This window comes from Erpetoichthys calabaricus, chromosome 16 (assembly GCF_900747795.2).
Source record: "Erpetoichthys calabaricus chromosome 16, fErpCal1.3, whole genome shotgun sequence".
NCBI classification, from domain to species: Eukaryota; Metazoa; Chordata; class Cladistia; order Polypteriformes; family Polypteridae; genus Erpetoichthys; species Erpetoichthys calabaricus.
In genome coordinates this window covers 11381961-11406862 of record NC_041409.2, presented here as the reverse complement: position 1 = coordinate 11406862, position 24902 = coordinate 11381961, and the positions used below count along the sequence as shown (strand labels likewise).

At 35.6% G+C, this 24902-nt stretch overlaps 1 protein-coding gene across 4 annotated transcripts in view; it reads left to right on the top strand.

Moving 5' to 3' along the window:
• Positions 1–24902, top strand: part of foxn3 (forkhead box N3) — a 287971-nt gene that overhangs the window by 19640 nt on the left and 243429 nt on the right. The window contains exon 1 of one of the 4 annotated variants that reach the window (XM_028822120.2): positions 9209–9356. The exons of 2 other annotated variants lie outside the window; for them this stretch is intronic. The gene's annotated coding sequence lies outside the window, so the exon portion shown is untranslated. Of the gene's footprint in view, positions 1–9208; positions 9357–11081; positions 11169–24902 lie in introns of those variants that run through there. One more of the 4 variants, XM_028822122.2, reaches the window with a different exon arrangement.

The following is a 24902-nucleotide window of genomic DNA, read 5'->3' as shown; positions in this document are numbered from 1 at the left end:
AGAAAAAAAATGCTCAGTTTCTCTAAGGAAATTTAGTCCCCGGCCTGGATGACTTTAAATAACCAAAATCACATCTAGTTCAGGGTTGTAAAGACCAACTGAATAATTACTTTTGGCTTAGCTACAAAAACTGATGAACATTACACTTTGGTTTGGTTGTGTTTTTGGCAGAATAGACCTGTGAGAACTTTTGACTATAAGCTGAAGGTTGTAAAATTATTGCCACGGGGACAAGCAAAAACAATTTCAATTTTCATTACATTCATACTCTGCCATAATTTTTTTATTCATGAATTAATTCTGAAGTAAATGTTTTCACACGGGCAGCATGGTGGCGCAGTGGTAGCGCTACTGCCTCGCAGTTAGGAGACCTGGGTTCACTTCCCAGGTCTTCCCTGCGTGGAGTTTGCATGTTCTCCCTATGTCTACGTGGGTTTCCTCCGGGTACTCCGGTTTCCTCCCACAGTCCAAAGACATGTAGGTTAGGTGCATTGGCAACCCTAAATTGTCCCTAGTGTGTGCTTGGTGTGTGTGTGCGCATGTGTGTGCGCGTGCACGCGCCCGCGCCCGTCCTGTGGTAGGCTGGGACTGGCTGTTTGTGAACAGGCTGCAAGCTGTAGGAAAAAAATAAATTAGACTGTTGTAAAGTCCAGCTTTAGCATTTGCTGTATTGAGGTAGCAAAATTAAAGCAAACGTCACTTGTTTCATATCAGTAACCACACTGTTAAGTAAAAAGCTTAGAATGTAAAATGAAACGTGTAACCCTGGCATAATATTTTTAAATTAATATTCTGTTACTTATAAAATAATTCAGAACAGATGTATTTTGCTGAGTTTGATGTTGCTAATAACCAAATGGGCAGAGTTTCAATACGAATGAGGCAGTTGATGTCAGAAAATGTTAAAAACCTTTTTCTTGTTGTGGTTAGTGAGGAGTCAGCACTGTGTCACTGTTCCAGGGAGGCAAAGTTTGATTCCTGAGTTTGATTTGAGTCACATTCTCCAGGTGTCCAAGTAGGTTTTCTTCATGTATCTCACTTTATTCTCACTTCTCAAAAATGTTAAGTGGTGATTCTAAATCGTACTACTTTGTAAGAATTCCCTGGTTTTGGTTTTGTGCCCCAGTAAGGGTTGGATTCAGCCTTCCACCCAGTGATTCCATGAGAGGCCTTTTTTCTGAGTGACCTTGTAATAGAAAATATGATTTTGAAAATAGATGTATGGATGACTAGAATGCAGAAGAGCTAGAAGGTCAATGTACACATTTCTTTAGATGTAATGCTTTAATACAGGGAAAAAAGAAAATCCTGGCTTCTACCAGTCTCTGTATTTTAGTGCAAAACTTCTTCTTCTTCTTCTTTCGTGTGCACCTGTTAGGGGTCACCATAATAGATCATCTTTTTCCATATCTTCCTATCCTCTGCATCTTGCTCGGTTACACCCACCACCTTCATGTCCTCTCTCACCTCATCTGTAAATCTTCTCTTAAGCTTTCCTTTTTCCTCTTGCCTGGCAGCTCTATATTTAGCATCCATCTCCCAATATACCCAGCACCTCTCCTTTGCACATGTCCAAACCAATGCATTCACGCCTCTCTGACTTTGTCTCCAAACCGTCCAACCTGCGCTGACTCTTAGATGTACTCGCCCAGTGCAAATCTTAACTTCTTTAACTCTGTCACCTCCAGCTCTGTCTTCTGTTTTTTGTTCAGTGCCACCATCTCCAACCCATATAATATAGCAGGTCTCACTACCATCCTATAGACCTTCCCTTTCACTCTTGCAGTTACTTCTGACACTCTTCACCCACTCCACCCTGCCTGGACTCTCTTCTTCATCTCTCTTCCACACTTCTTAATACTCTGTACTGTTGATCCCAAGTATTTGAACTCACTCACCTTCTCCAACTCTACTCTCTGCATCCTTACCATTCCTCTCACTTCTCTATCATTCACACATATATTCTGTCTTGTTCCTACTGACCTTCATTCCTCTCCTCTCTAAGCATATCTCCACCTTTCCAGGGTCTCCTCAACCTGCTCACTACTATCGCTACAGATCACAATGTCATCCGCACACATCATAGTCCATGGGGACTCCTGTTTAGTCTCGTCTGTCAACCTGTCCTTCACCATTGCAAATAAGAAAGGGCTCAGAGCCGATCCCTGATGTAATCCCATCTCTACCTTGAATGCATCCATCACTCCTACCGCAAACCTCACCATTGTCACACTCATACGAGTGCAATCCCAAAAGTAAGGTCTCCAAAGTGATGGGGACGTAGAGAAACTGTTCGTATGGCTGTTGGCCACACTGTTGTGATTGGTGCTTCCTCCACTCCCAAACAAGCATGCACGGCTTCGCTGAGATGCTTAATCTTGGCTTGGCAGCCCTTGAAAATAGAGCTCCCATTGAACGCTACTGCCAAGTGTGAAGTTCGCGCAGTTATTAGATTTTTGAACACAAAAGGCGTTAAACCGGTTGAAATTCATCGCTAATTGACGGAAGTGTATAGACAGTCGTGCATGGATGTCAAAAATGTTCGCAAGTGGTGTAGAGAGTTTACAGCCGGTCGTACTGAAATTCACGACGAACAAAGGAGTGGGAGACCGTCAATTTTCGACGAGACTTTCGCGAAGGTTGAGGAAAACATGCGTAAAGATCGGTGGATCACTCTGGATGCTCTCTGCACCCAGTGACTACCACCTGTTACCTAAGTTGAAAGAACATTTGTCCGGAAGGCGATTCTGCTCCGATGAAGAGGTGAAAGATGAGGTTCAACGCTTCCTGAAGGACATGGCGGCGAGCTGGTATGACATGGGCATTCTAAAACTACCACAGCATCTACAAAAATGCATCGACCAAAATTATGTAGAAAAATAAATAATTCTTTAACCTTTAAAATGATGCAAATATTATAGAAAATAAACGGTTGTTTGTATTTCTAAAAAAATAGGAGACCTTACTTTTGGGATTGCCCTCATACATATCCTGTACCATTCTTACATACTTCCATGCCACTCCCGACTTCCACATACAGTACCGCAACTCCTCTCTAGACACCCTGTCATATGCTTCCACTAAGTCCACAAAGACAAAATGCAACTCCTTGAGGCCTTCTCTATACTTCTCCATCAACACCCTCAGAGCAAACCTCACATCTGTAGTGCTCCTTCCCCGCATTAAACCATACTGCTGCTCACTAACCATCACCTTACCCTTCTTAATATATACTCTTTCCCCTAACTTCATGCTGTGGCTGATCAATTTTATCCCTCTGTAGTTGTTACAGTTCTGTACATCTCTCTTATTCTTAATAATCAGTACAAGTATACATCTTCTCCACTCCTCCGGCATCCTTTCACTTTCCAAGATTGCACTAAACAATCTGGTTAAAAACTCCACTGCCATCTCTGTTAAACACCTCCATGCTTCCACAGGTATATCATTTGGACCAGTAGCCTTTTCATTCTCTGTCCTTTTCATAGCTGTCCTTACTTCCTCCTTGCTAATCAGTTGTACTTCCTGATTCACTATCTCCCCATAATCCAACCTCTCTCTCTCTGTCTCTCTCTCTCTCTCTCTCTCTCTCGTTCTCTTCATTCATCAGGCTCTCAAAGTACTCTTTCCATCTGCTCAACACACTCTCCACGCTTGTGAGTATGTTTCCATCTTTATCCTTTATCACCTGTGGAGCATGGCCCGGACACAGACAGGTGGACATGTTCAAATCACCCAAAACACGTTTATTGTACATTATTTACAATTGTAAAGTGCACCACAAACCCCTAAAGTCCGCAAAGTCCAGACCAACTCTCCAATGCCTTTTCCTTCAGGCCGCCTCCTTGCCTCCTCCAAGACCTTGTCCTTCCTTCTCTCCCGACTCCAGTCCCTGAACGGAGGGAGGCGGCCCCTTTTATAATCACCCGGATGTGCTCCAGGTGCCTCCCGACAATCTGTGTGGCGGAAGTGCCGGCCGCGCACCCGGAAGCACTCTGGGTTCCTGGTCCTCTTCCCCCCAGCACTTCTGGGTTTGGCGGAAGTGCTGAGGTCCAGGGCTCCAAAGGCATTGGGGCGCCCCCTGGAGGTGACCATGGGCCCCTACAGGGTTGAGCTTCAAAGCTCTGTACCCGTGGTATCAATAGCCACCAGGGCAGTCGCCCCCACATGGTCTGGGGGGGGGTGTAAGCCCTCCTCCAGTCCTCCGGGGCGTCCCGGCCGGATCACCCCCCCAGCCACCTGTGACACACCCTAACCTGCTGCTCATCTTTCCCAGCTCGGCCCCTCTGTCTAGCCAATTGGTACAGGTCCTTTTCTCCCTCCTTAGTGTCCAACCTCTCATACAACTCATCATATGCCTTTTCTTTAGCTTTTACCACCTCTTTCTTTACCTTGCGCCTTATCTCCTTGTACTCTTCTCTACTTTCTTCTTACCTTCTTCACCATCCTCTTCCTCTGTGTACTCTCCTGTGCGTCCCCATTCCACCACCAGGTTTCCTTTTCCTCCCTCCTCTGTCCAGATGTAATCTACCTGTGTGCATCTTCCTCCACTCTTGTACGTTCTTCTACTATGTTCCTCCCTCTTCTTAAAATATGCATTCACCACAGCCATGTCCATCCCTTTGGCAAAATCCACTATCATCGGACCTTCTTCATTCCTCTCCTTGACACCATACCTACCCATCACCTCCTCGTTTCCTCTGTTCCCTTCACCAACATGTCCATTGAAATCTGCTCCAATCACCACCTTCTGTCCCCCACTTTCTGCACACCCAACTTGCGGGGCATATGCACTAACAACATTCATGATCACACCTCCAATTTTCAGCTTCATAATCATTACTCTGTCTGACACTCTTTTCACCTCCAAAACACTCTTGACATACTGTTCCTTCAGAATAACTCCTACCCCATTTCTCCTCCCATCCACACCATGATAGAACAATTTGAATCCACCTCCAATCCACCTGGCCTTACTCCCCTTCCATTTAGTCTCTTGCACGCACAATATATCAACCTTCCTTCTCTCTATCATATCTAACTCTTTCACCTTACCAGTTATACTGTCAACATTCAAAGTTCTTACCCTCAGTTCCACTCTTTTTACCTTCCTCTTCTCCTCCTGCCTCCAGACACATTTCTTCCCTCTTCTTCTCCTTCTTCGGCCAACAGTAGCCCAATTTCCGCCAGTACCCTGTTGGCTAACAGTACTGGTGGTAGTTGTTGTTAACCCGGGGCTTGACCAATCCGGTATGGAAATTTGTATTGTTGTCCACATATTGATTTGGCAAAATTTTGCACCACATGCCCTTCCTGATGTAACCCTCCCCATTTATCTGGGCATGGGACCGGCACGAAGAAACACACTGGTTTATGTATTCCCTGTGGCTGTTTCATTTTTAGTTCCTACTTCGGTTGAAATAAACACAGTTACTGAACAAGCTTCACTTTTGTTTGCATCTTTGGGTTTAACATGTTTTTATAGTTTAACATATAAGATTTTGGCTTAGTTATAGTTAGACATTGATTGAGAGTGCCTTTGTTTTAGGGAATAAATTAAAATTACTGTACACACATTAATTTCAGTTATTGGAGAATGTACAGTAGCTGAATCCTACTGCAGGAAATGAATGTGTTTTCACTTACATTTTTTACAGAGATTTTAAATAAAGAAAACTGCAAGCAGTCCAAGTCTGCATCTGACACTACATATGAGCTAGCCCAATTATTGAAAATAAATCTAGTCCTAAATAATTTTTGAAGGTACATCTTGTGAGTAGACCAAGACTGTGCCTGCTATTATTTATAGCATACTTCACATGAGTGTGAATGTCCAACAACATAGTAGGACAGTGAAGAGAGATTTTGAAGAAGTGTTTATAAAGTGTTACTTTGAAGCAGATAAATTCTGGTTCCAGTTTTACTTCCACTAGCCATTTTTTCTAAAGGTTAACCACCAATTAAACATCATAGTTTGCTTAGGACCCACACTAACAGGAATGCTAGTTTAACCATTCACATGCAGATGATCAGAATATAGTAAAATCAGTATTGTTCTGTGTGTTGTGCTTAAACATCTGCTTTGGTGTTTTTTTGTTTTTTTTTTGCAATACCTGTGTATTATGTGCATAAGGAATCATAAGTGTAATAAAGCGTAGTCTACGTATAAGCAGTACTCCAGATTGGACTGATGATAGTGTGCTTATTGCATTTTGAGCCCTTTGCTCCATAATGTGAAAATATTCAGGCAGATATTAAAAAAAAAGGTGCTGAGAAAAAATTCTCCCTTAAGCTAAAGTATAAAAGTAGTAAAATAACCACAAAGAGATTTAATTGTGAATGTGTTACACTGGTATTTGAAGATAACTTATTTTGCAGCTGATGTATTTAGTTTATTTATATTAGCATTCTATAGTATGCTCCATAAAGAGCGCCACCATTTATTTGCATGTCAGGTAATAGCAACATTCAGTTGGCTTAGAAGGCTAATGCAGATGAGGTAAAATCATTAAGATAACCAGGTATTTGTTTTTTTTGCTAAGTGTATTAGTTCTTAACTTGAATTTGAGAACCACAGCAAATTCAGTAGTGAATGTATTGGTTTTTTTAAGGTATTGGTGGTCATACTACATGTGATATTCTTATACAGTACTTACTAGCTGGTAATGGTTTTAAAGCTGATGATCAAAGGACCAACCAACCAGTCCATTTTGTTTTCATCCAAACTAAATTCACTTCTAAGTTAATGACTTACTGTTTATTTAATTTTCTCATCATATTGCTCTTAACTTCAACTTTATTCATGGTGAGCACCATTGATCTGGTAGGAATGGCTTTCCTTCTGCCCCTTTGGAGTTTCTGCATTGTCAATTCAGATTCTCAGTAGTCTCTTTTTTTTCTCCTTTAGAGTCAGAACACAGTCTAATCAATAGCAATTACACTATGTCTCTTGCCAACATGTAGTTCTTAATGCACACAGGTTTTATTGTATTTAATTACAGCATGCTCAGTTTTGTGTGATTACCTGTACAAGTTCCACTTTTTTATTTCCAGGTAGTCTGGACGTCTTAGTGAAATATCTTTAGTAGTGCACATTATGGACGAACCATATTTTGTCTTCCCAGAACATCATTCTAGGATGCTTTCCTTGAATAGCACTCTGTTTGAATACGTTATACATACCCTAAAGATCATATATTTTTAAGAGTAGCATGTTGGGGAAGTGGTCAGCACTTGATTACCTCCTTGTTTTCATTGTGTCAATGGAGGGTATGTGTCTGCATTTGTTTTTCTCTAGTTTTCCTCCAACATGCCAAATATGTGTTTGTAGTTAATTAGGAATTTTAAATTGGCATTGTGTGAGTGAGCAAAGGTGTGTGCTTTTGGTATGGTAGATTCATGAGCTGTCTAGGATTGGTTCCTGTCTTGCACTTGATGCTTCTGATATAGGCTGTGTTCCACTGCAGCCATGATTAAGTGATTAAGTGAGTTTGAAAAAGTTACATTGTGTTTATATTTTGTAGTGATTATATTACAGTGGTGGTAGTAATATCTACTGATATATATGTAATAGGCTTAGCAAATATCAGCAGTCTGAATAGTCTTGTTCCACAGTTTTTTGCTGCAGTCTCAAAATTATGTATTACCGTATAACATGTAATTGTCAGTGTTTAGTTAGCATGATCTGTGTTTACTCAAGTTTCTTCCCTAATCATATACGTGCTAGGTTAATTAGCAACTTTAATTTGGCCAGCGATGGGAGAGTGTGGGTATTCTAATCAGAGTGGGTTACTGCGTTACATCCAGTGCTGCTACAATACTATTTATCTCTCTGTGATCCTGCAATGGAAAGAACAGGTTCAATTAATGAATGAATGGACTTTTCAAAGGAAGATATTGTTGTTGTGTTATATGTTGTAAACAGTTTGATTCAAACAATTAATTCTATCAATTTTCAAAATACTAATTAGAGAAAAAAAAACAAGGGGCTAGAGACAATGTCAGCACAAATGAGCCAGAAGCAAGAGCCAGCATTTGAAGAAACAACCGTTTTTTGAAGAGTGCACACTGTCATACTCATCTATTGGCCAATTAAGAGTCATCTATTAATGTAGCAGACGTTTCTTTGTGATGTAGGAAGAAAAAGGAGTAGGCAATGAAAAAAGCAAAGCAAACACTATATAAGACAAACTCTTTGCAGACAGTGACAAGATTTGAATATGACCTTCTGGAGCTGCCAGGCAGTGACACTAACCACTGCGCCAACGTGGTGCTTTTGTAAAAATTTGGCATTCATTTTTTAATTAATTGCTCTTTTCCTCTCCATGGAGATGGTATAAGAAATGTCAAAACTATTTCCCCAACCTGCTTAATCATCTCCAGGATTTGCAGAGCTTTCCTGATAGAAAATGACAACATTTCCTGACATACAAAATGGGACCAATAGTGGATGGGGTGGTAATCCATGCCATGTACACACCCACCATACAGGGCAAAAATATAGTCATCAGTCAGCCTAATGTGTAAAATACTGTATATACTTTAGCATGTACAGTAGAAAGTAACCAAAATACCATCCATCCATCCATCCATCCATTATCCAACCCGCTACATCCCAACTACAGGGCCACGGGGGTCCACTGGAGCCAATAACCAAAATATCATGAGAGAAAATTCACAGAAATGACAATAGATAATATATATATTTTTTGAGCAATGACTAACAAGACAAACTCATTAATGATGGTACAGAGTCTCCTAAATCCATCCCCCCATCTTCCTCACTTACTTTTTACATTGCACAGCTGTATGGGCCATATCATCCTAAGATGTGCTGAATGTAAAATCTATTGTTAACAACTATAAACATTCCTGCTTACCTAAAAGGCACATTTTCAGCGACATGGAACTTTATGTTCATTTTCATGACATATTCTAGAACTATAGATCATTGTTTAAACTAACAATGTGCAATCTGTCAAAATTATTTAAAATAACTGCAGATGTTATATGCTCTGTTTTTTATCTACTAAACTTTGGATAGTGATTACTAGAAAACAGTCCATGAATGCTTATGTGTATCCTTTTTCTGATTTTATTTCATAATTTATTTTTGTTAAACACTAGAGAAGCTAAGACCCAGTAAAAATGGCAGATTGTCTGGCTTCCTTAGTTCCAGAGCACAGCAAAGGCTCAGTGAGTGTGGAGACAGAGCTAAGTGTACATTGTATTACTGTGGTCACAGAAAAATACTGAATAAAATCAGAATGGATGGATTAACCAGTGGGATTTAAAATTTGGAGCTAAAGCAGAAATTCATGCAGAGGAGACTATCTGAAGAAGATCAGGATTAAAAGGTTACTATACGATTGTTAATTCCTGGTTTATAATCTTTAGCTCTTCTGGTTTTGGAGTCAACACTGCACGGAGTGGGCATGAATGCTCTAGCAAATAAATTATGTGCAAGACATGTGCTGCATGATATTTAAAAATGGAATTTAACAGCACAACACTGTTTCTTGATAATACTTATTGTATTATCATAAGAAACACAGTTTAAATCAATCCTATTACTAAATACAAATAAATTTTGCTGGACAAACGCTGGTTGTTATGGCTAAATAAAACCTGCTTGTTTTGATTATTACCATATGAGTTTAGTTTAAGGTCTTAAGAACCAAGAGCCAGAATTGTTAGTGTCATATATGCTTATGATGTTATTGCCCACCCTGATGAATATGACTAAATCGTGCAATATTAACTTCACTCTTTGTGTCACTTTCATTATTTGTCCCTTTACCTGAAATAGTTTATTCCCTTTAGATCAAAACATGTAAAATACATTATCTATAGATAGCAGACATATATTGCAGTCTTATTAGAGTAGCAATTATTTATTAGCTTTTCACCTTTAAGCTTTACTCTGTCAAAGAAATATACCAATTTGCATCAACATGACTGGATAGCCTTAGTATTTGTCCGTAAAAATAGCCAGGATTTAAAATTAGTAATTGGGAGACAAAAACATATTGCCACTATTAATGGAAATTAGAAAGCTTTTTTAATTTATGATACAAATATAAAATCAGTAGGCACCATCTAAGTTTGCTTTTATGCTTAGAAACCACTATCAGTGAAACAGCTAATCATCTGTTTATTGCTTAATTAACTATTTTAATGGGTCTTATCCTTTAGGTATGTTCAGAATATTAACAATGATTGACATATTTAGACTTGGATTTTTCACCCCAAAAGAAAATCTTCACATCTGCTATTCTGAATATTTTAAAATATGCTTGTGTTAGTTTCAAAATGTAAGAGTACTTGTATAAATATTTTGTATAGATGTCAGAAAAATGAAGCCTAAGCAGCAATTCATTTGTTTATAAACTTTGCTTAACAGTTCTTTGAAAGACAAAATAAATTAAATAACTTTTGTTCACATGTTCTTGAATAGACATTTGTACTATACTTGTTATTTTTTCATTATTCTTCATGCATTTTTCCGACACATTAATTACAAGGAGTCAAGCTGCATTTTGAATTTTCAAAAGTTAAAATGTATTCTTTCTCAATTTGTTTTGATTACCTGCAGATTTTTAAATAATTAATTGCAAGATGTTTTAGTGTCACATTATAGATGTTTCACTACTTTGTAAACAGGGTAAACTAATCCACACTTATTACAGCTGTACAGCTGAACCATGCTTTTTTAAATTACTCAATACATGACACTTTTGTATAGATGGTCTGTATGACATGTTAATTATCCTCACTATTTTAATGTCTGTTAATGTGCACTTATGAAATGGCAGCATGTTTGGAAATGCAAGGCCTGCAGTCTTGTTCAAATGTTTTATTTTCTTCTTACAGTAAGTTTCCAGTGGGCCTATGTTTTAAGTGCCCCCTCATGTGGATGAGAAGTGCCTATAGCATGAGTTTAATACGCCTATAAAAATAGGCATCCTGATTGGCTGATTTGTAGAAGCACAGGAAGTTCAGGGTTTCTAATAACCACCCAGAGACACAGTTACCATAGAGACAAAGATAAGCCCCCCTTTCTCAAAAAACGTCTGCATGTCATCACAGATGCCTGCAGAAAGTGTTAGCTCCTGCCAGTTCTCCCATTAGCATCTGCTGAAACATTAGAACGCAGCTGTCTCATGAAGGTCAGTTTTTTCAGTGCATTTCCTACTTCTAGTTAGTTTCTTATTATTTTAACAACTTTTTGCTTGTGTATATACATACATACATATGTATACATATACATTCATTTCAGTATAAGTGTGCATATCTTTATATAGATTAACTGTTTTTATTAAATTATTACTTTTATGGCAAAGAACAAGCTGTTTGCACTTCAAGAAAATGTGCATTTCTGTAGCACTGGGGAATAGTCTGTTTTTACAAGTCTCAAAACCAAGGAGCTGGGAAGTCGGTTATCTGCTTCATATCAAACATTGTTTCATCTTACAGCATTGTTAAGAGTGATCAGAATATTTAATGAAGGAAGCATCAGAGACAATGTTTATTTCTGTATCCTTACATAAAGACTAAATCTGGCATTTCCATTAGAGAAAACTGATACAGGCTATTCATAATTGATTTTTAGAGTATTAGCAGCCTTTTTAAATGCAGTTTATGCCCAATAACATTTGAAGGTCTCACTCAGCTGGGCTGATTATCAAAGCAGCTAAACTGTGAATTCAGTAAAGATGTGTTTTAATTTGAGCTGGGGCAGTCATTTCTCTTTGATTATGATATATGTTGGAATACCTTTACTCCACATTGTACTGTTTATTATCAAGCTTGTACCAAGTACGGTGAAGTTTGAGGCAGTATTAAGTATAGCTGTGTTCTGAGTAAAGGATATCCTGTTGATGGGAGTGTTCAGTTATCTGAGGAAAGGTTCGTTGGCAGGAAATATGTCAGACTCTTGTTTTTGCTGAGCAAAAAGGAAGTATAGTGGATTAGTCTCTTTAACTATGTGGATAATTACAGACAATTGTGATCTACTTTTTGTATTTGTACAATTTATTATACTTACTGTGTTATTTAAATTTACAACAATTCTTATTTCTGTTATCTAATGCTTCCTCTTCACACATAGGTTTGTCGTATATGCTCTATTTTAGATTAATCTGTAATACTAGAATACTTCTAAGATTTTAGAAATGGTTTATATTTTTAATTTAGTATAGGATTTTATTTTCATTGTTTTTTTAACACAGTTTTATCTCTGGTGACTAATTTTAACAGTTCTAACTAGGTAATCACAGCTTGCACAAAAATAATAATTACCAAATTTGGCTTGGATTGACCTGCTTCTAAGTTCTCAAGAAATCAAAACATATTCTGTATATTGTTTGAGTAAAACATACATTTCAGACACACACACTATGTTTTATATAGCAACTTTCTGCAGTAAACATTATCAGCATGCCCTGTCCTAATCATTTAAGCGATACTATATTCTGTTCTGTACTGTGAAAATTATGTTTAACTTCATTGCGCATGCTTGAATTGTTTAAACTAAGACAAATGTCAGTTAAAACGCTGGGAAAAGAAATGTTTCACTTTTTTCAAAACTGCTTTTTACAGTTGAGAAACTCCGGGTGGAAGAAGTAAAACAATTCTGGCTTTATTAGGTTGTTTCAAATGTAGACATATGTGTAAATATTTATTTGTAATATTTCATGCAACTATTTATATACTACATGAACTTAAAATTTTAGAATACTTAGTAGCTTTAATAAGAAAAACTTCTGCATTTTCTGTTTATGTCTTGAGCAAATCTATTTGTCCATTTCTGACTGTTAGCAAGTCTTTCACTCAAATAAAGCATCAACAGTTTAGTAAGAATGACAATATTTGAGGTAGGCCTAGGTCAATAGACTGGTGTAATTTAATTAGGTTGCTTCACAATAGGCACAAGTTTGTATATGTGTGCCTTTCTTTGAGTGCTTATGTGAGCACTGCCCTAAACAGCACTTGAAATATCTTTTGTAAATGCACAGCTGTGCCTGTAGGTAATTGTTTTAAACTATTGTGAAAGACTGCATCACATGGTACTGTGCTAACACATGCTATTGTGTGTAGATTTTCACATGGCAGAAACATTTAGCACCCACAATGCATTATTGCTAACATTTACAAGAAAGAGTTTTGTCTTGATTTCTCATGACAATGCTAAAATCCTTTTTGCTAACTGCTATCTGTGTGGCTGTAATATTAAATCATGCCAAAAAGCAAGTCACTGCATTAAAAAAAACATGAAATGCAGTATTGTAAAATTTAGCATTTTAATTACTTAATTTGGATTTGCAAGAGTGTTATTTATTTTTGTAATTGACGACTGTAGAATGATGGACATTTACAATATAAAACTCCTTTTGCTTAACAAATATCTGAGGAAAAAAAAAACAGTAAGCATTTCTGTTTATAATGATTTCTTTAATACATTCAACTCACCTCCCCTATCTCAAAAATCCTAAAAAAGTGAAAGTGTTACATCCTAAAAGTTTTATTCTGGAAATATTTTCATAATTTATTTAATTTAAAATTTTAACCATTATAGACAATGTGTTTAGAAGGCTGATTAAGTATTTTAAACTTGAATACATGGTAACACGTGTTTGAAAATAATAATAATAATAATTCATTACATTTATATAGCGCTTTTCTCAGTACTCAAAGCGCTATCCACACAGGGAGGATCCGGGAAGCGAACCCACAATCTTCCACAGTCTCCTTACTGCAAAGCAGCAGCACTAAATACCATTTTGGTAATTTATATGTATTTTTTATAATCTGGAATCAAGTTCTGTAAATCTTATGTTTTAATTTTCTTTCTGTAGAAATAGGAAATTATATAGTTACTTTTGAAGTTTTCATGTAGAAACAGTAAAACGAAGCAACTTTCACAATGTGAATTTTTTTACATACTCACTAGACACAATACCAGAATTGAGCCTCTCCAGTTTGGTTTTACACACTCTTATTTAATTCTTTCTTCCCCTTTTAGTGGCACACATAATAGTTTTTTTCTTCAGTGTTCATTTAGCAGAGTGCCCTTGGTCCACTTGACCTGTATTCAGTCAATAACTGTTCATTTACCCCTGCAAAGAGACAATTTTCCAAAGCGACAGCCCGAATTTAGTTCCATGAATGAGCTAATCAGGGGCCAACAGTGGTTTTAGTGATTGAGTACTTTGCGTTCAACCAAAATGTTCATTAATCCAAGAAGGCAAAAGGTTTCATTTTCGAGAGCACCTTTAAAATGCTTTATTGTGGGAAAAAAGGAATAGTTTTTTTTCTTTAAACACACATATTATCAAGTTCCCATTGACAATCTGAATAGAATAAAAGTATTATTTCTGTACTAAATACTGGAACTATAGTTAAAAATGTGAAAGTTAATTTTTCATAACTAATTTATAATGAATAATTAAGTAGAAGAGTAGCACAGTGGTTTGTGCTTTTGCCTCAAAGCTCCAAAGGACTAGGTTCAAGTGACCTGGTCACTGTCTATGTGGAATTTGTACATTTTCCTACATGTCTGCATGGGTACTCTTGTTTGAATCACAAATATCAGAGAAGTACAAGTCAGCTTGACTGGCTTGGTATTAGTGAATGTAATTGTGTGCCTGAGTGTATCCTGCAATGACCAAACTTCCTGCCACAATTTGGGTTCTGTCTTACATCCAGTTGATTCAGATATAGTCTCTGTCTTCATGTGACACTGAATCTGATGATTAAATTATAGTAATAGATAAATAAATTAATTATAAGTAATTACAGTATATACAACCATCTAGGAACCCGGTTTCATTTCTTGGATGGTCACTGTCTGTGTAGAGGTTTTGCTGTGTCTTTGTGTTATTTCTCCATATTCTCTGTTTGTCTCCCGCATCCTAGAAATGTTTCTATTAGGTAAATTGTCAGCTTTAATGTGGCCAAGTGTGGTTGCTTGAATAACTTTTACCCTGCAGTGATTTAATTTCCCATTTAGAACTCGTTCTTGCTTTATGCCCAGTGATGATAGGTTAGGCCTTGGCCAGGTTTAAGAATGTTATGTTATTCTATGCTAAATATGTTTTCTTTACAGTATTTATAATTTAGTAAAAATTTCAGTTATTAGGAACTCATAGGGCTATAATTCTAAAATATACTGTATTTTACATTATGCATTTTTAGAAGTAAAAGTTTTAGAAATTGTGTGATTTACTATATAGCTGCAAAATCAAATTATGATCATTTAAGTTAGACAAGCAGTTAACTTCCTAATAGATATTCATTTTTATACCTATTGAAGGGGTATAATGAGTGCATTGTAAGTTGTATAAGGAGTGAGACTTGCCCACAAAAATTGATTGAACTTTGTTTGTATATTAGTGGAATATAAAGGTGAGAAGCATGAAGACATTGCAAACTTAGCAACTTCAAGATCAGTTATTTTTTATAAAAGGATGGCACCTTTTAAAAAGGTTAGAAAAAAATATGCTTTTAAACTCATAATGGCTGCATTGAGGTCTTAAATACAGCATGAAATATTTTTATAAAGTTGCAATGAAACAGAATGTAAAAGACTAATTTTATTCAAAATACAGTTGTACTACATTAAAAGAACAGTGTTTGTTAAAGAGCTGTGACATATAGTACATGGAGGAGAACTATAAATTTTATTATAGCAAACCTCAATAAATCAGACACAGATTATTGGTAAGCTTAATTAAAATACAATGAAGTATATTAAAGTATAATTAAAGTTACATTAGCAATAAGTGAAAATGAGAAGGGATGGTCCACCTTTGTGTTTCTGAAAAGGTCAGTTATTACGTTTCCTATAGCACTTGGTTGTGGAACTGTCATTGATGAAATTCCAAAACAAATGTAACATACAAGCATTTCATCATGTGGGCTTACAGTACTTAGTTTTCACATTTTGGATTTTTTTAGAATGAAACTAAAATAATAAATATAAATAAAATGTAGAAAACATCTCCAAAAAATGTACATTCTGCTGATTTTTGTCTTTGTAAGTGGAATTATTGCAATTGCAACATGTTCACAGGTCACTGCTTATAAAAAGAAGTTTATGTTGTTAGCTCTGTTGCTATGGTATTATCAACAAGAGCAAACTTTGGGTTTTTGAGTGAGCGCCACATTACTATTTGCAGAAGATAACTTTTAAGAGGAATACAGCAATAGGTAATCAGGAGTATAGGCTTTAATGGCACTTAGTCAGCATTTCTGAAGTAGATAAGCAGGAACAGAGAAACAGGATATGTGAATTAGTATTTTCCCTTGACTTTTTAACAAATGATCAAACCATACAGTTGTTAGAATAAAGCTGAATGTCATGTCATGGTAGATTTGTTTGTTAAATTGGACCTTGCTGCAAATCCCGCTGATTGTGAATACAGTTCATTACCTGTGTGTTTATGTTCTTGGCAAGGAAGCTTATTCAACTAAACTGAAATAAAGTGACTTCAAGGTCTGCCTGAATATTTACTGTTCAATTAAAGTGTACATTTTTCTGTTTACCTTGTATTCATTATATTTTAGTTGTCTTAATGTATCATCAACAACCTATGTTAAATTATACCATACTAGAATAATTGCAGTTTATCTGAAAATGTAGCACACTTGATACATTTAACTTGCATTGCTTATGCAGTACCAATGTTCAATGTTGTATTAATCTTACATTTCCTATACTTAAAGCAGTTTTCACCTTTGTATATAGTATTTTGAAACATGTTGTCAGTAGGATAGCAAGCCATTCACAGCACTTAACAGTGTTTTTTTGTTCTCTGTTTTGAAGAATCCCATTATGAAACGAGATTTTTCAATTTAGAAGTATGCAACTCCTGACACAGAAATTTTTTACAAACATGATTGTGGGATACAGCAGTACATTTTAGAAGAGCTGTTGATCCAGTTATTACCATGATGGATACAAATTGTGTACAAGTTTTAAGTCATGCAACCATAAGTCAAATATTAATTACTATCATTTTTCTTGTAGTAATTAACATGTTTTATCATCTTCTCACATTGGCCTCACAGATGTTTACAGTTTAATGGAAATCAAGATGTGGACTGTAGGCCTCCAGAAGTTGCTTTGCTTTATATTTGACACATCTGAGTGGTGCATGCCTTCACTTCCCATAACAGGGACATGTAGAATAATGTCAACTATGTACTTTTTGCTGAACTCTAAAATTATATTACAAATAATTATTGCCACATGTCTGATTGAATATGATTTCTCATGCTGTCTGGTATTAACTATTGAAAGATCGCAGATGGGGAGAGGACTGATGACTGGTTGTATGAACATGACAAATGGCAAGTGCTCATCAATACAAAATGTGAATCCCAACATTTAGACAGCAGTACTGTAATTTATTTTGTTGTGAAATTAAGTCAGCATCAAAATACGTTTACCTATCACCCTCACTCTTGGGTAGAAAAAGATTGGCATACCATCCTCAGAAGGGCTGTCAGCTGACATGGGTACAAACAGTGGGTAGGCTTCTCTAAAAACAGATTGCAACCATATAACTTCATTAGGCACCACTCACAGAGGGCCATTAATTTGCGTGGTCTGTGAAAGACACTCCCAGGCAAAAGCTCTGAACTCATGAGATTTCTTGTTGTTGTCTACTTTATATTATTATTTATTGATTGGTATTTGAGATTTTAAATTTAGAGTATTCAGTTGTTCCTAACATTTACAAATACTTAAACTGGAGAAGTATCACAGTTTTATAAGATAATTTCTGTAGCTTGACATTTTTTGTAATATAATTATTTATTAGGAGTTGTTAGGCGCATGGTTAGCCTTGGCCTTTATAATTGATATCTGTAAGATATATATATAAGCTAACTAAGTGATAACCAAGTGCAAGGATCTTGGTTTAATAGATTATTGGTTTGTTAAAATCAGGTTTTTTAGCCTTTCATTGTGATCTGTAACTTGGTTTGGTTTGTTTGTAATTACTAAATATATACTCAATGCAGGCAAGATATTTTTGGCTAGAGAATTTTGTCTTGATATGATCTTTAATACATATCAAAGGACTTTGTTTTTAGTTGCATTCCGATATACCACACTAAACCAACCTATTGCATTTGCAGTTCAGAGGGAGACCAAGCAAGACTGAATATTTAAATGGGTCTTTAAATGTGACCTAGTAGTGAGTGCCAGATGTGAAAGCATAAATATATCAGAAGCAGTGTTCCTGTTGGGGATTCTACACGTGAAAGTGTATAAGTAATGTGCCACCTCCAAAGTAACATCCCGCAAAGATTGTTCAGTGGCCAGAAGCACACTATGGGTTAAAGGGACAAAGTAAAAGATGTGCTAATAGACAAAAATAAGTGCTATCTGAAGGAGACTGTTTCAATTTGCCATGTTACTCTGGTGAGATACCTATTGATGAGCTAAAGAATGCTGTTCTACTTTAGCTTTTTTATTATTGAAAGCTGTTGTCTTTACTGTTTATTTTGAAATATATTCTTGTTGGCTTGATGGTAAGCTCCATGAATCGCACTAGATAAAATAAAGATCGATTGACTGATCCTTGCTCTCAAAAACAAAAAGATGAAGTTGTATTGGGTTAAAGAAAAGCAAAAATAGATACCAGAGGACTGAAAAAAAACTGGCTCAACTGATGTGTTCTGATTCCTCCTAATTGGATGACCAGGATTTGACTCAATTGATCCATTCTTCTGAATGGCAACAATGCAGGCTTGTAGTTGCAGCGTAATGTTGTTAATTGAGTATTTTCATAGCACATATTGAGTCCATTGATACAAGATGAGCAGCCTTTGAATGTTGCAGTATGTCTGAACATCATTGCCAGTCATATGCATCTCAAGACTTCAGTGTACACCTCCATGAGTGGAGTCTTTCAACAGAATAATGCTCTATGCCACAAAGCTAACAGAGTTCTGGAATGGTCCCAAAAATATGAAGTAAATTTACCTGAATGTAGTGGCCTTGTCAGTCTAGAGATCTCAGTTCAATCAAGTACCTGTGGGATGAGGTTGAATAGGCAATTAAGAATAGAGGTTGACTACCAGTTTATTTTTATTAAGTAGGGGACACTTTAGAGTCAATATAAGCCATAGTTCCTGTGATATGTAGTCGTCTCTAAATAACAGTGCTGCAATGAAACATTACAGTAATATATTTACTTTGGGCTTTTTATCTGTCTTTGCCCATCAGTGTTGCAATTAACAAGAAAATTATATTGTTCAGAAACAGGTGAGAAGTATGTAACAATGATTTGGGTTCTTCTAGCTTGGGCTTGATCTATCCACTTTCTCTTTTCTGACAGATTTATTTTACTGGTATATGGCCTGGGCTTTGGATGAAAAGTAAAAATAAAGTACACTACTTTTAATGCGATGCAAATCTATTGGACATAGCACTGTACCCATGAAATGCAAGCAGCAGAAAATTAAGATATAAGAACTGGCAAAAACATAAAGGATGGCAACACATTACTGTGTACAATTTGAAGTAGAGGTCCTCTTCCAGCCGATTTCTCAAATATTTAAGGGGAATTTTTGAGTCAGTATTTGTCAGTATTCCTGTGCTGTTTATTTATCTCAAAATTATAGGGTTGAAATGAAACACCTTGTTTTTGGGTACAAGATATGATATATCTTTGTTCATTGGTGTTGTAATTAATAGGGAAACCATTATTAATAAAAGTACAGGAAAAATATGCAACATAATTTTTTCCCCTAATTTAGACTTGATATTGCTACTGTTCATTGCTGCCTGTGATTTGCTAAAACAACAAAAAAAGAAAACAACTAAATTTAATATGAAGTAATGTAATCAACTGCATTTCAGTTCCACTGAAGTGACAGCAGTGTTGTATTTTAAAAAGAGATGGCATGCACAAATATATACTGTATAGCAGCATTAACAGGATGATTAATGCCAGAAATGAAGGAATGCAACAAATTGGTGTGTACACAAAAATTAGGTACAAATACAAAATAAAAAAAGAATGTTGGTTGATACAAAGAATCAATTACTGTTGTAGTCAAAGATTGGAAAGGTTGTTTAAATTGAATTTCTGAATATGTGGATTTACATTTAATAGTTTTACTAGCTGTACCACCCATCTAAGATGGGTTGAAATGTAAGTGATCAACACAGACTTCAGTGTTAATTTACAGTGCACCATACAATGCATATATCTCTGTTATATCAACACAGAAATTCCTCACTTAAATATTTGGTTCTTGCTTACCACCAACCCATCCCCCCCATTTGATGTTGCTGCATGTACAAAAAACAGAATAAAAATGTTTTTGCTTTATAAACAATTAGCCTAATTTTCACAGCTATTATAAGTGTGTGATGACAAAGCCAGATTTGGTATCATGCTGCTTTTATGTGATCTGTACTTATTTATTTGGATGAGCAGTTGTGAAAATCAGCAGACTTCTGTTTACTTGGGCTGTTTAATTGGGGCAGTCACACCAGAGCAGTTCACTTATTCATTGGTCCAGTGTTCAGTTCACCCAATGCTGCAACACTTTGCATTTTGTGTATGGCATTCCTTAATGTTACCACTCCTTGTATTTTATAGTTGTATCTCCTTATCATGCAGTTTTTGCCATTTACATTTATTAATCAAAAAGTATTTGTATGGTTGGTTCAAGAAAAAAATGTTAAGAAATGAGACAATTTCATTACCCCAACTGAAGAATAAATTACACAATCTAGGCCTGTTGGTTGTCGATTTATAGATTTTAAGGTTCATTATTGTCGTACATGCATAGTACAATGAAATTCTTACTTGTGTGTGCTAATCACACTACTTTCTGGTACTATGATTAGTGAGTAAGACTATACATTACCTTGAAACTTCTGTCTTCCTTACCTACCACTGCAGATAAAATTATGGACATTTTTTTAAAATTATGGAAAAACTGTCTAATTGTAATTAATTTAAAGCATTATTGTGTATATAGTACAGTATTTTTTTTTTAATCTCACACCCCCTCTAAAGTCAATGCAAGGACAAAACATTTGAGAATATGGTACTTAGCCTAATTTTAACTTCTTTAAACGAAGATTTGTTAAGGGTTTAGGAAGGCAGCACATCAGAAAACAAGTCTTTGGTAGAAAAAAAGTTTAAAGAGAACAAAGACAGATTTATTTTTTGCTCCTTATCTCCGTCTGCTGGATTGGTTCAGTAAAAAGGTCCCAAATGTGGATGGTTTGATAAGGTTCACCAGAACAATAAATAATAAACATCTTATTTGAATATTATTTACAAAAATTAGTGCAGTAAACAATGCAGCTGTCCGTAATGTTCCATCTTCTCTATTCTTTCTGTAAGCAGAACAATCTGGCACTGTATATAAAAAAATCTTATAACTGACCTTCAGCGGCATTTTGATTTGTAGTTTGTCTTTGAATGTTTTAAGGGAACATTCACACAGCCTATGTTACATCTGATAACTTATAATATGAACTAAAATATTTTTATAGTGTATATATTTGAAAAAATGCAATAAACCTATGTGTAAATATGTAATTGTAGCAACAATGAAGCATACTGCATGTGTATAAATCCATTTAAAGCCTATGTCATGGTGACTTCCTTATTATTGATTATACTTATTATAAAACAGTATGGACTCTGTATAAAAATTACAAGTACTGTACATATACCCATATCATACCACTTCTAAGTAGTAGTAGCAGCAGTAGTAGTCGTATTAACTAATTAGCAGCCTTAATGGTCGGATTTCCAAAATGAATATGGCTATCCCAGTAATGTTTAGCTATTCACATTATGAGGAGACAAAAGGAATTACTCACTATATATATATATATATATATATATATATATATATATATATATAATATGTTTGTGCAATATTTGTCCAAAATTGATTTTGCTGTGTACTCTTTCCTGTTGCTGGTGTCAAAATGGACACTTAACTGGTTATTTTTTGTTGCATGTTAATCTGTCTAGATCAAATAAAAGTCCTAAGTAGTGATAAATCCTGCCTTTGCAGTTTGAAGGCATCAGCTACAGACTAGAAGCTTGTATGTTGCTAAGCAACTGTGTCAGAGGAGGATTGTCGGATTTTCTGCCACCAGTTACTCATAAAGCTGCAGAAGAAGGAATAAGCACTGGTAACATATAAACAACCCCAGAGGTGCCATCCAGACTTGGAAGATTATGGTTTCTTTCATAAGTATATCTCAGCCAAGATAAAGTGGTACTCCTTTCTTTGTATTGTGATCATAGGGTTACTGCAGAAAATACACACCCACAAAAAGATACATGTCATGTTTATATTTACTTATTTTTAAAAATATAACTTCTTTCATTGCTTAATTCAGTAAAACTTTTTTTACAAAGTGATTGATTAAAGCAATGTTTTTGATCCTTTTTTTGTTTTTTGGGTGGGCTGCGTAATTTTTGATTTTTAAAAACTGATTGACATTGTTTGAAGTTAATCAGTGTAATCAGAGTTAATTGGTCTTACAATTTAATATGTTTGTCTTACTTTCCATGTCATTATCTAGCTTTTTCAATCTAATGAAGAAGTAACGTATTATATGTATCAAAGAGGCTTTATAATTAACAGACATTTTTGCAGAGTTCTAGGTTTTCATTTGTAATTGTGACATAAATACCTAATATCTTCCAATGTTTAAACTTCATTAGCTAGTAATGAGTTTATTTATAGTTGTCCTGGCATTAATAATGGGATGAATCACTTTTCTCTGTATTATATATAAAACTGGAATTGTTGACCTAGTCAGAAACTCAAATTTAACTTCTGATTTCTATAAAGTTAAATTTAAACAATAAATCATGCATTTTCAAAACAGTTATTTCTTCGCAATCATGATATATATAAATAAATATATTATTTTAAAAAATTGTGTTCTAAATTAGAGAATTTTTAAAATGTTAAAAAAAAAAAAACGAACCCGCTCTTATGCTTTATAATAGAAGTAAAGGACACCAGGGTCCAATGTGAAAACAAAAGTATTAAAACTTACAAAATGTATTTGTTTTTCAAGCCAAGAGTGTTAATTCCTTGATCTGCATCTTAAAAGTGAACACATAATTTAAAACAGTGTATAAATGTCATTTTAGGAAGAAAAAAAAGCATAACGTTTTTGCAAGATTCATCCATTTTAAAATGTGCACTTCACTCTTCCACACCACCCTTTAGGGGGTTGGTCTCATCTTGATGAGTTGTCTCCAAGTACTGTTGTTGACATTATTGAACATTGATGACCAGATGTGAACTTTTGTCACTGTTCTATGCAGAGATCACTAGAAAATAGTTAAGCTTATATTGACTCACAGTCATTCACTTTATGGAAGCTAGTACTCACCACTTCTGAAAAAAATTATTGTGTTATTTTCAGGGCTGTGGAGTCGGTAGATAAATTCTTCGACTCCGACTCCTTAGTTTGCGGTACTTCTGACTCCGACTCTGACACCAATTCCCCGACTCTGACTCCTCTGTATTTAATATGCTAATGTATTTTCCATGTTGATTGAAGGAAGGCAACATACACATCATTTAACCACATAACTACTGGCTAGGAAGCTGACTCTTTACTGTATTGGCCAGTTAAACAAAAAACAAAAAAATGAAAACAATAAGGTTTTATTTTTTGTTTTAATCAATTGGCTATAAAGTAGTAGCATGTATAAAAATCAGGAACAGGAAATTTACCAGTTCAAAAAATATAAACCACATTCTTTGGTAGTTTTAAAACAAAAACAAAGTTTAACGACATGAACAAAAAACAATTTATATATTAAACTTGGAATACAGTTGTAGAGTAGAATAGCTGTCAAATACAATCCAAAATTAACTCAATGCAATGTTCTAATAAACAGAATTGCTTCTACCAGATCCTCTTTCATAGAAGCTCTTAAATATGACTTGATTATTTTTTACAGCTGAAAATAGTCTTTCAACACTGACTTGGGTGGGTGGCATTGCTGTTACAGTTCTAGGCACATCACTAATAATCTCTGGATTAGTGATCATACTTTTCAACTTCTTTTAATTCTTTAAAAAACTCCTGCTGGAATCTCTTTATTTGGGCATTTACTGGTCGTTTATCTTTCATGCATAGGTGACGTCGGTTTGCTTTTGAAACTTCCATTTTGTCCAAGTAGGAATCAAAGTCTAATTCTTCATTTGAAGAGAATGATCCCGAGTTACCAGTACTTATAGCTTCATTCAGTGGTGGTGTTTCAGGTAGTAGTAATCTCTTCATGTGAACTGCTACATCATAGAGTGCCTTTTTTCCATTAGCAATCTGGTCACTGCTCAACAAAATTCGGCTCATTGGATCAACATAAATAGCAGCTAACAAGATTTGATTATCCAGTAAGAGATTCTCTCTTTTCTTCATTGAAGATATGATGCCATCAGCTATTAACCCTCCACTTTTGTTCAGGCAATATATCAAGCTCTTCCATTCCAAGAAAAATTTACCGGGTGTTAAATCTTCATATTGCAACCTCTTGGTGACAGTAAATTTGTAAGAAAGTAGACTTTCCAGTTCTTTTACTTGTGCCCACTGGCTTTCAGTTAATAAAACATTTTCAATGTCCAGTTCTTCATGAAAGTCTTTTAGTTCAAGCAAATGCTTTACCATCAAATAAGTGTTTCCCCACGGTGTTGTTTGATCCAAAATGGCTCCTTTTCCTGCACATCTTTTCAAAATGGTATCTGTTTCAGGAGCCCTGGCTGCAACAGTTACTTGCCTCAATTTGCCAAATATAGTAGCTGCATTACGATCTTTCAATACATCTCTTATGGCAAGTTGCAGAGTATGGACAGCACAATGCATATGTTGAATAGTAGCAATC